The sequence below is a fragment of the Opisthocomus hoazin genome, chromosome 3, assembly GCF_030867145.1.
Source record: "Opisthocomus hoazin isolate bOpiHoa1 chromosome 3, bOpiHoa1.hap1, whole genome shotgun sequence".
NCBI classification, from domain to species: Eukaryota; Metazoa; Chordata; class Aves; order Opisthocomiformes; family Opisthocomidae; genus Opisthocomus; species Opisthocomus hoazin.
The window spans coordinates 61,714,988-61,731,846 of record NC_134416.1 but is presented as its reverse complement, the minus strand read 5'-3'; the positions used below and the strand labels follow the sequence as shown (position 1 = coordinate 61,731,846).

The window sequence follows — 16,859 nt, the reverse complement described above, 5'->3', positions numbered from 1 at the left end:
GGCTAAGAAATTTGGTTTGGCAATTACAATTCTGAGATCCGCTCTTCCAGATCTGGATGTGACTTTTTCAAGGACATGCGGTAGTAGGAACCCAAGAGGTTTTTTTAAAAAATAGCAGATGCTAAGCAAGCCAGAATTTCATCTTACAAAGAGGCAAACTGAACTGACTGTATCCCAAGTGTAACAGCACTTCCCAAAGGACTCACGCTAAGAATTTACCTATTAGTTCAACATTTTTATAACCAAGCCTCCTATTATAAAACCCAGCTTTTCTTAAAAAGCATTTCTATCACCATACCCTAGTATGACACATTTCACTCAATTCTGCAGTCATAAATAATCATGTTTACATTATAAAATTTTGGCCAATGTGGCACAGAGAAACAAACTTTAACCTGCACACATCAATTTCAAAATAAATATTGCAAGTTAATGTTCCATCTTCTTTGTTCTGCCTCTTTGTCTTTAGGGTTTAGTACTAAGATGAAGAATTTTATCTCATATATAAGACCTGCCACTGACACTGATCTACTCCCTTCCCAAAACATCAACAAAAGGAGCTATGGGTCATTGAGCCAAAAAATGAAATGCTGAAATGTACATCCAATAACGTTACCCTTCACTACCAGAGATTGCGGGGGGGGGGGGGGGGGCGTGTGTGTGTGGAATAAAACAAATACAGCTCAAATGTCTATCCAAAAGAAAACATTCAGAAAAGAACAAGGTGAAATTCAGTCCTACTCTTCAGGACGAAAGGTATCTTGTTACAGCTTCAAATCTTTCGTAGTGCCTGCTTGAGCACAGCTAGAACATGTGGAGAAAATTTATTGTATTTTATCATGGTTGGCTTGGGGGAAGGAAGAGGTTTCTCTGTGAGGTCAGGCACAGGAAATTATTAGCTTTTCTCCTTCAGGTCTTCAACACGCATCCTCTTCTACCACTAACATTGCAGTCATTTTGCCTACAGAAAGCCGACTAGCCAAAGCAGTACTAAATTAAGCTTAGCTTGCACTAGAAACAGGCACTTCAGTGGAACGTACACCATTTTTTCCAGGTTTGAATATAAGAAAGTCAAATTGCAGTCCGCATTTGAGCAGGAGGTTTGCACCTCATGACCTTCAAACTCCATACACATGACAAACTTATGCAGCCTAAAGAAAAACAGGGAATATTTATAATTGTACTGCGTTTCCCCTGTACTACTATTCAACTTTCCAGGCTCCTTCTTTAAGGAAAAAAACACCAAGAAGAAAAAGAGTAATCCAATAACATACCTCTTATTATACACCCAACGAAATTAATGGTGATTTTATCAAAGTGAAAGAGACTACACTGGAAAAATTAATGGTATTTTCTCGAAGCTGTGTTTGCAGTGTTCTCAGTTCAGCAGTTATTCATCCAGCAGCTCAAGTCAAAGCTGAAGACAGACAGATACTAAGAACAGGACACCAGCATCCTCACAGGATAACAAGATTGGAAAACATTTCTTGGAAATGCTGGGAAAAAAATAACACTCAGTAACCAAAGTGAAAACAGAAAGATCAAACATATGCCACCATCCAGTTCTTCCTTTTCTAAGCCCAGTAGGAATTTTAGAGAATTTCTGCATATTGAATTGGACAAAGCTGCGAGCAACTTCATCCTCATTTGAAGTGGATTTAGAATAATTGCTGTCAAAAAAGTTGATAGCTTGAATGGCTGCAAGCACAAAACCACAAGTGTCTTGTAGTCACTGGAACAGGAAAAAGCTGAAAGACATCATATGACATGTCAGGTAGCTACAGAGATCAACAGGAAAAATAGGTACAAATATTTGTAACTAAAATACATTCACTCATAAAGTATTTAGGCCTCGAGTCTTGTAACTGTAACAGAATGCATTAATGAGAATATTAAAAATATATTAAAACAAGACTTTCTAGTAATGCACTGAAGAGTACCAGAGAACAACAATCAAGCAACTATGAAAGAAAACACACACATACTCAACTTTGTTCTGGGCTCCCCAGTTCAAGAAAGATGAGGAGCTACTGGAGAGAGTCCAGCGGAGGGCTACGAGGATGATGAGGGGACTGGAACATCTCCCCTACGAGGAGAGGCTGAGGGAGCTGGGCTTGTTCAGCCTGAAGAAGAGAAGGCTGCAAGGGGACCTTATAAATGCTTATAAATATCTGAAGGGTGGGTGTCAGGAGGATGGGGCCAAGCTCTTTTCAGTGGTGCCCAGTGACAGGACAAAGGGCAATGGGCACAAACTGAGGCACAGGAAGTTCAGTCTGAACATGAGGAAGAACTTCTTCCCTCTGAGGGTGACGGAGCACTGGAACAGGCTGCCCAGGGCGGTTGTGGAGTCTCCTTCTCTGGAGATATTCAAGACCTGCCTGGACAAGGTCCTGTGCAGCCTGCTGTAGGTGACCCTGCTTCGGCAGGAGCGTTGGACTAGATGACCCACAGAGGTCCCTTCCAACCTCTGTCACTCTGTGATTCTGTGATACTCAACATCATCGGAACGGTAACGACAAATAATGAATTAAAACTTTCGCTATCAAACCTATAGTTCTACTATCCATCTTGGAGTGCTTTTTAATCACTAGAAGGACAAATCCAGGGCACAACATAGTAGAAGAGAAAGCAGAAGATTCAAAATCCGAAATGAAAAAATTTTGATCACCCAGTCTGTTTTCCTAATTAATATTTCAGCTATTTAACACACTTAAATTCAGGCAGAAGACAAGCAATTCTCATTGCCTGCCAACCAAGATCATCAGAGCTATAAATCCCTTTTTATTAGAATTCCCTTTTAAATATAAATTCCTTGTGATGTATTTCCCCCAGTATGTAGTAATATAGCAATGTGCTTCTAAATGTCTGTCTTTGATCTACAAGTTTGATGTGAATTCTTTAAATTAGAGTAGTATTTCAGAAAAAAACAGCTTTCAAAGATGCATAATTTTTCCAGAGTATTCCAACATATAGAAACTTTGGACCTTCTGATTGACAAGACCAAACTTCAGCTGTATTAAAATGAAATCCAAAACTAGCATTTCATATTCCATCGAGAGGGTGGGAATGAAGAAGGATGACTAGAAGCAAGCTTCTGCATGTACAAAAGCCACCCCACCATCACCACCAATCTCCTTTGGTCACATTACTGCTAAACAGCTACACCTCCGTTCAAAATCCCAGCCAGACTGATCTCATTTCACTAGAATTTTTCAGAGGACAAGATCTTTGGCAGCAGCCTATCACAGTTCATACAAATACTTTAATTTTTCAAAAGAAAGGGAAAAAGAAAAATGTCTTTCGCAATTAGTAAATAGTTCAATATAAAATATTAATGTACCATCAAAGGCCTGATTATTCAGAATTCTTTGTCAGTGCTTTGAAATTTGAAGTTCATTTTGTGCTAAATATGCCTATTTCAGTTTAAGAAAGCAGAATGTTTAAAAGTCAGCAACTGAAAACCTCAATGAAACTAAACTAAAAGAATTACATAAAAATGCTCTTTTTGTGAAGTCCTGTAATTTCAATGTATATCTTTCTCTTCAATTTAATTTCATCCTCAACATTATAATTAGCAATTTTAGAACAAATACCTCATGCTCAAACACAAGCTCTTCATCTTCCAAGGTTATTCCTCAGTGTCACTTTTTTATAAATACTGTTAATGTCAAACACTGTCAGTGCATGGCAAAGGCTGCTGTTATTACCTGGAATGCTTCACTAGTGAATGCGAGCTCAGTGAGCCCCTAAGAACTTCCCAGCAGTTACAGTTTAATAAAACACGAGTCATGACCTGACGACCAAGGCTGGATTTAAGAAAACAGTAAAACACATGCACAAGTGCCTCTCTGAGTTTTAGCTTAAGGAAAAAAAAAAAAAGATAAATTGTTTGGAAAAGCAAACAAGTCAAAAGCACAGAAAAAAATCTAGAAAGCTGGCAACAGACTAAGTTTTTATAACAGAAGTGTGAAATTAAAGCAAGAGCATTCAAATTTACCTACCTACAACTAAAAGAGCCTCCTCAGAACCATGAAACCTCTATCAAGTGATAATTTGTTAAGTGTGCTCTAGCACTGCAATTTGTATTTAATTACAGCTCCACAGTTATTCCTTATTTAAGCTATAATGCTCTCCAGGCAGAATGCATCTCAGAAGGTTTATTACATACCAAGGGACAAAAACCACGCTTCTTCAATCACCAGAAGAGCAGCAAAATATCCCGTGTAGTCACTGCTACATCACTGAAATGGCATTTTTAAATATTACTTTCATATACTTCGACTGAAATTCATACATCACATGAAATCAATGAAGAGTTAATCAAAAGTTTAATTTGCATCTAGAGTCTAAGCCTGCAATAATAATTTAGTATCACTGAAAATGTAATCAATTTCATAGGTGATAAACATGGGGGCAAAGGGTAATATTACCATAAAAACACGGCAACTGCCATATTCAATCCTTTGGGATTCTTTAGATCCTGCTATACTAGACACTTACCGTTTTCCTAATCAAATAACTTTAGACAACAGCCATAACTGTTCCAGGAACAAATTAAGAGCCATCAGCGTGCACATGTATAAAAACATTCCCCACATCACTAATCAGTGTCTTAGACATTTGTTAGGCCTTGAAGCACAAAGTTTTGTGGCCCTTCATCGAAAACTCTTGGCATTTTTGTGGTAATTAACGTTATTGTTAATATTTCCCACTCTAATGAAGTGTATTGTTTCTTAGTGAGGACAACATGATCCACACATCAGCACATATAAGCTGTAGAAGATAAATATTGTTCACATGAATGCATTCAGCTGCTGAGTTGCCCAAAATTAAAACAGCTGTTAACAATGACGAGAACTTCCAAGTTCAGAAAAAAATCAAATGGCATTTTACAATTCTACAAAACTTCAATTTCTTCCAAATAATGAAGAATGCTAATGAACATGCACTGACCTGAATGTAACGCCAAAACACCTCTCTGAAGCCCAACTTAGGAATTGAAACACATCTTCAGTAAGAGAGACACAAACAGAAACCTAAACCCAAGAACAAATAAGAAAGCATAAGGTCTCCTAACAAAGCAGGAAAAATATCCCCTGCTCCATAATCACTTTTCCCTCATATGGCCACATGAACCCTTCCTGCTCTGAACCAAACCTCATTTCAAAGCAGACTGTTCTATCGTTAAGCTGTAGTCAGTCAAGCTGTGCTTCACTACAAAGAGCACTGTGTTTAAAAAAAGCTGCCATCAAAATACCAGGGCTTGTGAATTTTCTTTAGAAAGGAGATTGACCTCATGAGGTCTTGACAAAGCCACATTCTATTTTGTACAGAAGTCCAAAACAGGAGTTCCCTGATACTCATGCCAAGTTGTATGGGAAAAGCAGAAAGTTTTGGTTGTTTCTAACATACATCTGCCATAATTAAAAATTAAAAATCTATGCTGTCAAAATACAACAAATACCACAACAAAGTCGTTGTTTGTGTGTAAGTAGTGAGGATCTAGTCATGTTGATACATGGACCCACGTGCATCTGGGAGACCTCTTAGCATCCCTAGAGAAGATGCCATCATGCCTAACATTCAGGCTACACAGATGGCCCTGGACAGGTCTAGTCCCCGTATCAGCTGTATGGTTGAGGAGCCGTGGGAGGAGGTCTAAATGAAAGGAAAACAGCAAAGATATCCTCTTCTTTCATATTCAAAATTTTAATTATTTTTTAAATTGAAGTCTTTGTAAGACTTGCCTTCCAAACCTCAAAAATCTCACCGCTTTACAAAACTGCTCACCCACTGTGGAAAAGGTTTAAAGACATCCAGCCACTAAAGACATCCTTTTTGCTGTCGTGTTTTGGATGTTGGATTTCCTCACGTGTGTGTAAACATGTGTTTTTCTGAATTAGCTTAGACAAAAAGGTAGACCAGCTTGCTAGAGTGAAGGAGCCTAAGTGGTGCTGACTTCTTCACATTTCAAACGCAAATTATTTATTCACATATACAACGCCAAGTCATAAAAAAACCCTACAAAACACAATCCCATAGCTAACTCTTTTGTAAGTACAGAATGGTGCAACTAAATTAAAATGGAAGCTAAAAATGCTGTTTTCTTAATAGTGCAGGAAAGCAAGATAAAGAATATACAAGGACATTTGCATCATAAATACAAAAACAGCATTAAAAAGCAACAGTTTCTTCTACAATGGTCTACAAGTCCTTTTCTTCTGATTCCCTGAACATCATAAAAATATACGCACATAATTATAAATCAGTTATAAAATCCTAAAAACTTTTTCCTAAAAATTTTCCTTTCCTTTTTAAGATAGTCTCTGTAATTTTGATAAACTATTGACACAACATTTAAGAAGCAATGACAATATACACAGAAATTGTGCTTAACTATATTTTCTTAAAGCTTTTATATTAAGGTTTGACCTCAAAGTTATGTCAATTGATATAGTAACAGTATATTTACATATATTTAAATGCTTATTTAAAAAAAAAAAAAAAAGACAGCATGATGTCCAGAATTTTGGAAAGAAAACAGAAACTTTCATTATGTAGGAGAGAAAATTTGGCTGCAGTGCACTAACACACACCTGCAACAAAGAACAGAGAGGAGGGCACAGGAACACCCCAAGCTATTGCAGCCTATCTGCAGTTATTATATAGCCATTGCTTTATAAGCATGTAAACGGCATTTCCAAAGACGGAACAAAAAGGACACAAGCTTTATCAGAAGTTACTAAACGAACACACAGCAAGGCAGTTAAGCTTCACGGCGTCATGAATCTTCAGTATTTTGCCCCTGCTGCTTTTCCTCCCCCCAAAAACAAACTGAGAAATGTGTGGCTATGAATCAATAATTCAATTTTCATATGTATTTTCTGAGGACCACATATTCAAGAGAGACTGAAATTTGCTGGGCCAACAGCAGGAGATGTTTTTTCAGCCACACATATTCAAATTGCTGTTTTCTTTATAAACATTAATGGAAGTGCTGATGCTTCTAAGACCTTCATACAAAAAAATACGAGCTGACAATAGCAGCAAAAATATCAGAGGTATGGCTGGCCATAGAAACTTAGACGTGAATTTGATTTTTCAAGAAGATCCTTCGGTAAGAGCAAACTTCAGTTTTGCAATCCAGCAGTGAACACCAGACCTCATACCAAATTTAGGGGATAAGCTCTATAATACAGCTGAACAACATTTGCCTTCTGTAATCATGCTGCCCTGTGTTTTTAAGATTTACACTAATTAAACTAGAAAAGGTCACACAATTGAAAATGTTCTACAATTTGGGCAAGACTCAATGACAAAATGTTTCCCATCTATCACTAATCTTTTACACACAGTAGCTGTCACTTTGACAGAGTGTCTCTGTCAGCCTGCTCACGATTACACACAAGCATCTTCAAGTCCTTATCCTCTGGAAAAGTTCACGGCTCCGGCTTGCAAAACTCAGCGAGACAGAGCCACCAAAAAGAGGAAGAGGAAGCAAAACCGGACACCGCTCAGGACCTCCCAGTCATCTGTTCAGGAAATAATTTCTCTACAGTTTAAGAACTCCTTCAGATTCAATTTAAGGACTTCAGTATTGAAATTCTGGAAGACAAACATGTATATTTTTACAGCTGGGAAGAAGAGGAGACAGAAAAAAAAACATCTTGGTTCTAATCCCAACCTTTGAAAATTAGCTGCAGTGTGACCTGGGGCGAGACAGCTTTTACATCCGTGTTTCCTCATGGGTTATCCGATAACATTGTTCTTACTCCCATTTTTGAAGCCTTAAGAGCCTCTGTATAAGTCTACACCTTCCTCATCCCCTATCATGCCTTGAAAAAAATGGGACCAGAAGGCATTTCCTATATCTTCAGACTCTGACGCCTGCCACCTAAAGGGCCCGTAAAATACCTCTGCATTTACAGGTAATTGCTGAGCGTTTCGTCTGTCCTTGGGTCAGTCAGCAATCAGAAAGGGTACTGAGGCTTAGTCCCGTGGTCTGAAGTTTTTCCTGAATCTGAATAATCCTCCAGGCATAACCTAGAAAACCGTTCCCCCTCTGCATCTCCTCTTCTCCAACTTTTCTTCTTATGTGGAAAACTTTTCTCCCAAAAGCCTGCTCCCTCTCTCAGGTATTTAACGGGTGATTTAAAAGAAATAAAAGGATGAGGAGAAAACGGCTCCTACCCTTCACATCACAGTGGACTGCACAGGATCAGGACGGAAGCCCACACTGCAGCACAATGCTGTCAAACCTCTGGGCCCTTCAAAGGCTGCCATATTGCCTTCCTATCGCTGGAGGAGGTGAGAGCTTGGAATAAAAAATAAATGACAATCACACAACCTAACCAGTCTGAGAACAGCGGGCTTAAGAGTAAGCATTCAAGCAGCAAAGATGCTGACAGAGCAGATGAAAATAAAATGCTTTCAGAACCTTTCCACAATCTATTTCTGGATCAAGTTCTCAGCTTCACATGGTTTCCTGTCGCTTTGAACGACACCTTAATGTAGCCACCTCTTCAAATTGTATTCAATATATCAGATGTAAAGTAAAACTACAGAAGGTATCAGGAAAAAACCCCACAACTACACATGAACCAAAGCACACGTGTTGCTGCCATTCGGCCCAGACCCGGGAAGTGTTTCCCATGGAAACAAACTTATTTATAAGTGCTCTGCTCTGCTCCACAGCACAAAGGGGAACACCACAATCTAGCACGCTGCATAAGGAAACCATACCTACAAACAGAGGAACTAACAGACATGCATCAGTATCTATCAGAAATCGCCAATAAACTCACTTCCAAGACAGTCACGCGATAGTTCTCTCTCAACAAAACCCGACCACCAGACTACAACTACACTCATTTCCCTTGTGACACGGCAGGCTTTCAGAATGTGTTCTTCTCTCGTTCTGATCCTCATCTTTTCCTTTTTCCATTAGGACACTACAGCTTGCAAACGCTAAAAGGAGGCATGTATGAGCCAAAGGAATTTTCAGTCTAAAGACAACTGGTACAAAATGAACCTCAGAACTGCAAGTTAAGAGGAAGTTTGGCAAATTCCGTGTTTGACCATCTTCAGAAAATAGAGTATAAGCCTTTCCTGTGGGAAAGCTTCTCCACAGTAACCAAAACAGCAATCTGAGCATTGATTCCCTGTCAAAAATATCCTCAACAGAAAAACAGAGTACAAAAGCCTCTCAAAAGCAGAGATTTCTATGACCCAAAAAGAGGACAAAAGGAGACTCTGCTAAGCACAACTTCATTGCCACTGATCTATTTTTCTAGTAAAGGAATGACAGACTGAAATATAAAAAAAAGATTAAACAGCTATTTAACATGTACCAAATAAAGTTATTATGGTAACTAGTAAATTGGTGATGATGCTTCTCTAACAAGAGGTAGGATCAATACAGGTGACCCTCAGCATGACCATCAGGGATCAGAGCACTGTCCATCCCTTAAAACTCTGCTAAGCTTTAAAAATTGATCTGAAATTTTTCATGCTGAGTATTCATTTTTAAAGTATCTTAATTTCAGTCAGAACAACTCAGCTGTTTCATGAAGGAAGACACGGAAAAATATATTGTTTGGCCCTTGTTAAAAAGACAGATTTTTAAAAGCAAAGTTTCAAAGACTGATGCTTCCAAGAAAGGGTCTGGGGTAGTTTTGAATAAGGAAAATACCTTAGGTGTCCCTCAGGATAACTGCTGAATACAGCTAACACATCTTTGAAAACATACAGATTGCTCATGTTCTTTAAAATGTAGCCAGAGTTTTGCAGCTGAGGTTTCTAAAGGGTCTGGTCTGACAGAGCATCCCTTCCTTCCCACCCCACGAGGAGTACCACTGAAGAAACAGACACCACCACAATGTAGTCAAAGGAAGAAAGGAGAAATCCAACTGTGGCTTCCTCTTGTAATCACACAATGGTTTGGGTTGGAAGGGACCTTAAAGGTCATCTGGTTCCAACTGTCGTGCTACAGGGAGGGACACCTCCCACTAGACCATGTGGCCTTGAACACTTCATCAGGATCATCAGGACAAGATATCATTAGAACGTGTAATTCTACAAATACACACAGTAAGGAATCTGCCTCTTAAAGAAGAGGGGGAAACAGGAGCAGTGGAGTGTTTCTAACACAAGAGTCCAAAATTCTAGTTAATAATGCAAAGATTTTAAGTGTGCGAAGAGTGCCATATGCTTTACCAGGGTGCAACACTTTAGTGCATCTTTATCAACAGTAATCACACTGTGCTTTGTAGTTTTTCTTAGGATTCACAGCATAATGAGAAACACTATATTCACACCAGTCACCAAACCACCACAAGAATAAAAGGCACAGTCACTACCACTAATGCTGGTACATCATATGGAAGACCAGACAATAACCAGGACAGTAGGGAGAGAGTAAGCTTACTATCTCTCCAACTTTCCTTTGCCTCCCTTGTATGGGGAGTCGACGAGTACGAAAAAACATGTTACTATCCTTTTCCCTATCATAAAAACCACAAAGTTCTATCACAGTGAATGACAGGGACAAATGGACTATGGACAAGGACACTGCCATAAAGCTGCAACTGTGGAATTTGCATTGTTGCTTTTTGCTTAATATTTGGTATATTATAGCAAGTTCCCCTAATAACATACAGCTGAGATTCCTACATTGCCATTATGATGGCCTACTAAATCAGCACAAGTAAATATGAAGATTTTCCTGTGGCACTGAAGAAAAATATTCGGAGTTGTACGTGAAAAAAAATGAACATTTGACACTGAAAAAGCATCAGTTTAAGCCAATGTTACATCATAATGTAAAGCTTAATTCAAGTACAAAGAACAATAATTAATTTTGATTCATGAAAGTCACTAAAGACAAATTAGATGCTCATAAATCAGGTATCTCCTGAACAATCACGCATTTTCATCCAAAACATTGGCGGATAAATCCTTTCCATTCATTACGAAATGAAAAAAAAAAAAAACAACCCACACCGCAAACCGCTGTATTTCTCCCAAGCTCATTAAATGCAATCTTCAAACAAATGTCCAACCTTCAAAGAATATTACTACATAAAACTTTCCTACAATATTTTTCTTACTTTCATGTAATTTTTCAACTGATTTCATTTTAAAACTTACTAATTGAAAACATTACAGAAGCCAAGAAAGCAATGTGATGCAGCATAAAATCATGCAGAAACAATTAAACTGTGTACCATTGTCAACACGTCTGTTTTCTGAAAAAGTCTTCCCATACCAAGTATCTAAAAAATAAAATCTTTCTGAATTTTCCTTGAAAATCCCTGATCTTTTCCTGCTCTACAAAATTTGAATACAGAATTTATCCTTAACTTCAAAATAGTTCATTTGTGTGAGACTGGTTTCAGTTCCAGGATGGCAACTGTGTGGTAACCGCTTCTCTTTTTGTTGTTTTCCATTTCTAAACATATGCTTTGATCCCCTTGGTCTTGCTGGTGGAGCAGCCGCCTCACACACACAGGCTCTCTTTGAAGCCTTCCAGCAGTGCCAAGAAAGAAGCAGGCTGTGGCAGCAGGCTCAGTATTCTTCGGTTATGCAACAGATTACATCACTATCAACAAAACTGGATGCCTCCAGCAGAGAACAGAAATGGGGAATTCGAGAGCAAGTTTTTCTTTACTTTTTGAATTAAAGACGGCTGCTTGGTCAGTTTGAAAGGAGGAAAAAGTCACTTGGAATTAAGAGCTGGTCGTATCAGGGAAGATTACTCTTCGGTGAAAAGCTCTATAATAAACATTACTGTCACATTTATCATTCAGTTGTGTTCCTTCTTTGGCAGGAAAGTTTTCCCATTCATTGTGTAATGTGAAAGAAATATTTGGCTCAAACTGATGCCAATAATTTAAGAAGTCTGGCTTAGCCACAATCAAGTGGATTCCATTCCCCATAGACGAACGACCACGTGCCAGCAGGATGCAGGAGAAGAGTCTGGGTTCTCACATGCCTGCAGAGAGAATCTGCATGTCTTACCTACGATGTATTCATTTGCCCGTGGTCTGTGCGTGTGGATGTCCTACACATCTGTCACATTTCTCTCTTCTCTAGATGCCCCAACAACTTTCACATCATCAATTATGTAAACTGGCTTTCAAAGATGCTTCAGTTCAGGATTTCACTTGAGTTAAAGTATCTACTAGTTGGTCAGGGAGCGAAGATATGGATTTCAAGCATTCATATACAGCAGAAAAGTATATACTTTAATTTCTTAAGGAAATGCCTTGGCATAGCTCCATCACTGCACAACTGCCACATCCATTTGTGTTTTCCTTACAGACCATTGGGAAAGAAGTGTTACACTGCATGAAACAAACCTCTTGAGTCGAGTTCTGACAACAAACGTACAGTGAGGAGAGATTATATAATATCAAATAAACTATTTATTGCTTGTATGTAAGATGTCAGTCACCGATGCTAACAAATGCATGCAAATGTAAACAAACAGAGGTTTTGAGAAGCATAACTAAAAGCTTTTATAGTTTCTACTATAAAAGAGTATTTAGATCTTGGACCCAGGAATAAAATAAGTACAAAACAGTTTAACATAGAAAAAGCTATATGGTTGCTCTTAATAAGAGAAACTATTCTTACAGTGCTTTAATGTGTTAATTCTAGACAATAATAAATTTATAAACTTTGAAAGCACTACTGAAGTTGGGCTTTGCTTTTCAAGCTTCCACGAAATTAGCACTGAAAAATGTGCATCTGGTTATATTATAAGATAAAGGTAACATTAAAAATAATATTATCCAATAAAATAAGGATTATTAAGTATGGCAGAAGTTACATGACCAGTGTTATTTGTTCACAAATGTGTATTATCATTAGATAGTGAGTGGCTTAAAGAGAATCTAGAAATCAATAGCTCCGTGTTTTGGGCTTTATTTGCAGGTCTTTTCCAGACATGAGGTTTTGGGTTTTTTTCTATCTTATACATCTGGAAACTATTAAGGCAAAGGAATTATTAGCATAATAATGAGCTCTTAGGACTCACTTGTCACCATCCTTCTTTGACATTAACACTGGAGAATCAGAAATCTGTGTTCTACTACCTCTCTTATGCAATCACACAACACTTTATTGTATGATGTGACTCTTTAGAACCACAGACCTAGATAAAATCGGGTGTTTAGCTGGACTGCCCTCCTCTCTATCTTTATCCAACAGCCAATAATAATTAAAAATTACACATGAAGAAAATAACTGGCATTTCCCCCAAATCATGCCAGAAGAAAAAATCACTGATGAGTCAAGTTAGTCTGTAAGAGGGACACAAAGTATGATTCATAAGTCATTGCTTCAGGTTTAATTCTTGGGAGAGAAAAAGCTCCATCAATAACGTAAGACAGAAACTCAACCTCTCACTTTCATCTACAAAAATATAACCTTAAATTAACTACGACTTTTCAATTCTGAGTATTTTGGCTATGTATGTTCAGAACAAGGTTTAAACCCATGACCAGTAACCTTCCGAAACTCCTGCAGGGAGTGAAGCCTTGCAGAGGACAGTGAGCATGTCGGACCACACTCCTGCACAGCTGCAGGGCGCAAGCTCTGGTGTCCACTGCAGGGCCAAAGGGAGTGGGACCCTTCCGACCGAAACCACAAGGAAAGACTCAATAAGGCGCAACTGTCACTACCAGCATCTTAGATAACATAAATTTATAGGAGGAGCTGAGATTCAGTAAAGCTGCTGAATTTGCTTCTTTTTTCAAATGTAATGTTTAGGTAAATTAGGTAAAACACTAAAAAAAAAGGAGTATCAGTCCAATGCGACAATAGCAGAGGAACCAGTGGGTGCAAGAAAGATCACCGCTGCTCTGTTCAGACAACAGCTCAGAGATTCAGCACTGTGTCAAAAATGACCTCTGTGCCTCAGCTTTTACAGCAAATCAGATTTTCAAGTGCATTCCCCCTCCTCTGCCCTTTGTATTTCTCTCATTTCTTTCTTTCAAACCCACACCCAAGAAAACAGAGGCTCTGTGAAGCAATTCCTGTTTAAGCCCAAAGGACATTTATCACAACATTATTTTTAATATTTAAAGTATAGTAGAAAAAATACAGAAGTCTAAACCTATAAAGAAACAAAACAAACAACAAAAAAGAAAATCCAAGGGGGCTTTTTCATTAAGGAGATAATAAAATAGTAAAAGCATCTAAAAAAACCCCATCCTTCAAAACCCTGTACGACCTTGTGGTTCAGACACATCCTTCAAGCTGACCACTGAAAATAATGTAAAGTAATGCTCATTTTCCCACATCTCCCATCACAGGCCAAATGACAGCTCTGGCACTGGAAACGGACTGGCAAAGTGTTTTATTTCTCTTTAACCTCGGTTACAAAAAATGAGAGAAATTAATAAAAAAATTAAATAGCCAAGCTGCTGTTGGACACTTCGTAATTTAATCAGACATCATACTTGTACTGCAGAAAACTTGCAACAAGACGAAACTTCTAAAATGTAGCTGGCTTTAAAATGTAAGCTGCTTCACCTACACTCTCAGTTAAGAGGCCTTAAAGAAAGATCATCGCAGACACTCCAGTAGGTGCAACAGGAAGACAGAACAAGTGAGCACGACCTTGGGTTCTCCCTTCATATCTGGTGGCATTTCTTCTTGAGTATTTTGAAATCATCAAAACAGTAAGCACTAACATGAGCACCGCTGAATATACATGCTTTGGGGAAGGGTGATGAAGATTACTTGAATGAGTGTCTATTGTTTTATGTGCTCATTTACATTCCCTTTGGGAGTAATGTGTTACCAATGTCACTGCTATGAACAAGGAAGTGACATATCAGTAACAATCATTTATTAATAAATATTTCACTCGTTCCACAAAGTTAATCTTCGTATGCACCCATGAGGCACGAAATTATTAGCCAGTACCTCCCATGGGGAAGCTGAAATCACGCTACAGACTGTCCTAGTCCATGTAGTGATTCAGGTGTGAAAGCCACATGTAACAAACTGTAAGAAACCCTGCCTCCTAATCCTACTTTCTGATCACTGAATTTTGCCCATCTGATAAGAAGGAACCTATGAGGATGATGCTGTCTTATAATAACTGAAACGTAAAATCAGCACTTACTAAAAGCTGGTAGAAGCTTAAAGATAATATTGCCACTAAAAGGGGAAACACAAAACCCCATGATTTATCACCTGGTCTCCCCTTCATCTTCCAAGGATGTACGGGTGATTAACTGTTACGGAGTTACTGTTCCCTCAGATTAACACAGGCCTTCATTTGGAATAAACATCTTATATATGGAACTTGAGAATGTTTTCTCTGTCTAAATTTATTGACTTCTCCTTACCTGGCTCCTCGTCCTCAGATACTCCCCTATGTCTGAATGTGAACTGAATGTTTATGAGGAGACATTACTACTGTTGCCAAGAAAAGCAAGATAAAAATTAAGAGTTTAAAACAAAAAAGGAAATAAAGACGAGAAGAGAGATGTTTTGCTGCACAACACAATTTTACTGCTCATTTCCCCAATCTAATAAAACTAATACAGCAATGAGGACATGAAATGCTAGGCACTCCTCTACTTCCACAATGAGAGTGCAGTGGTTGTCTTCAGAATGGGAAACCTCTTGTGGTACTCGCAAATCCTACTTACAAAAGCAGGATTTTATCCATATGTTAAAATGCTTATTTCCAGCACGTCTGAATTAGCACAGTAAATGTTTCAAAGCTGACTAGGACGCTGACTTGGAGAGCTCCCTTTAAAGCTACCAGGAAGTGTATGGATAAACCCCTTAACAAGCTTTCGTATCTCCACCCAGGAGTTAAACAAATGAGGCTGCAAATCTTGCAAGGCTTCAAGGGCTCCAGATTCTCACTTGTCCATAAAAAAACACACCTACCTTTACAGTGTGCAGCAAAGGATTTCTGCTACCACCCAGAATCCAGGAGAACAGAACGTGAGAAATAGTGATGTTCTAATGAATTTTTAAAAATTGGTTAGGAGCTCTGCACAGAGATTTGAAGGAGTTTGGGGTTTTGTGCAGGCTTCTTCGATCTCAACTGTCAACTGCTTGCTCATGCTGAATGTACTGATGAGGAAATCCTCGAAGCGTTCAGCTGCAGCAGCTCACTGGAGGAATATCATTAGCAGTGTTCCCAAAACAACTTTAGTGCCTGGACGGTTCTTTCCTTTCCTCAAGTTCCTCAAGATCAAAGGAAATTAATGGGACAAATTCTGGTGAGCATGGATGATGCAATTCACCCATTTGTTCATTTCTCCACTGACTGAAGATCAGCTTCTACTTGTACAGTTGTTTCTTCCTACAGGTAAAGCGCATTTGCACCATCTCTCTAACAACGAGAAGCCAACGTGCATTGCTGCAAGTGCTACAGGCCTGTACACCACAGCACAGACACACTAAACACTGCTCATTTCCACCGTGAATTTCCGACTGAGAGGTGAATAGACAGACCAGTCTTCACAGAGTCTGAACACAGCTCTTCTAGCATATTCTTCCATAAGAGCTGGGCCAATACAAACATTATGAAAAAGCAAAGCAATAGGGGCTGGAATAGCAATAGAATCATACAGGCTATGAAAACCACACCAACCCAGTGTGCACAACAAAATGGGACCCAACAGATCTTCTCTCCTAAAACATATGTTTTTGAACCTCACATTTGTTCTTCAGTCACAGCAGTCAAAATCATTATTAACCTCTAAACAAAAAATTATTTGATGCTTCTGAATGTGTACAACATTTTTACAGGTGGTACAAAGACTGTGTCACTATCTTTTACGTTCTCACTATAAAAAAACTACTTCTTAAACTTTTCTTACTAC

General features: G+C 38.6%; 1 protein-coding gene across 5 annotated transcripts in view; it reads right to left on the bottom strand.

Moving 5' to 3' along the window:
* Window positions 1–16,859, bottom strand: part of LDLRAD4 (low density lipoprotein receptor class A domain containing 4) — a 303,243-nt gene that overhangs the window by 231,515 nt on the left and 54,869 nt on the right. For 2 of the 5 annotated variants that reach the window (XM_075416511.1, XM_075416512.1), the window contains 2 exons: window positions 4,954–5,036; window positions 4,169–4,241 (listed from right to left, as the gene is read on the bottom strand). The exons of 2 other annotated variants lie outside the window; for them this stretch is intronic. The gene's annotated coding sequence lies outside the window, so the exon portion shown is untranslated. The remainder of the gene's footprint in view (window positions 1–4,168; window positions 4,242–4,953; window positions 5,037–16,859) is intronic. One more of the 5 variants, XM_075416513.1, reaches the window with a different exon arrangement.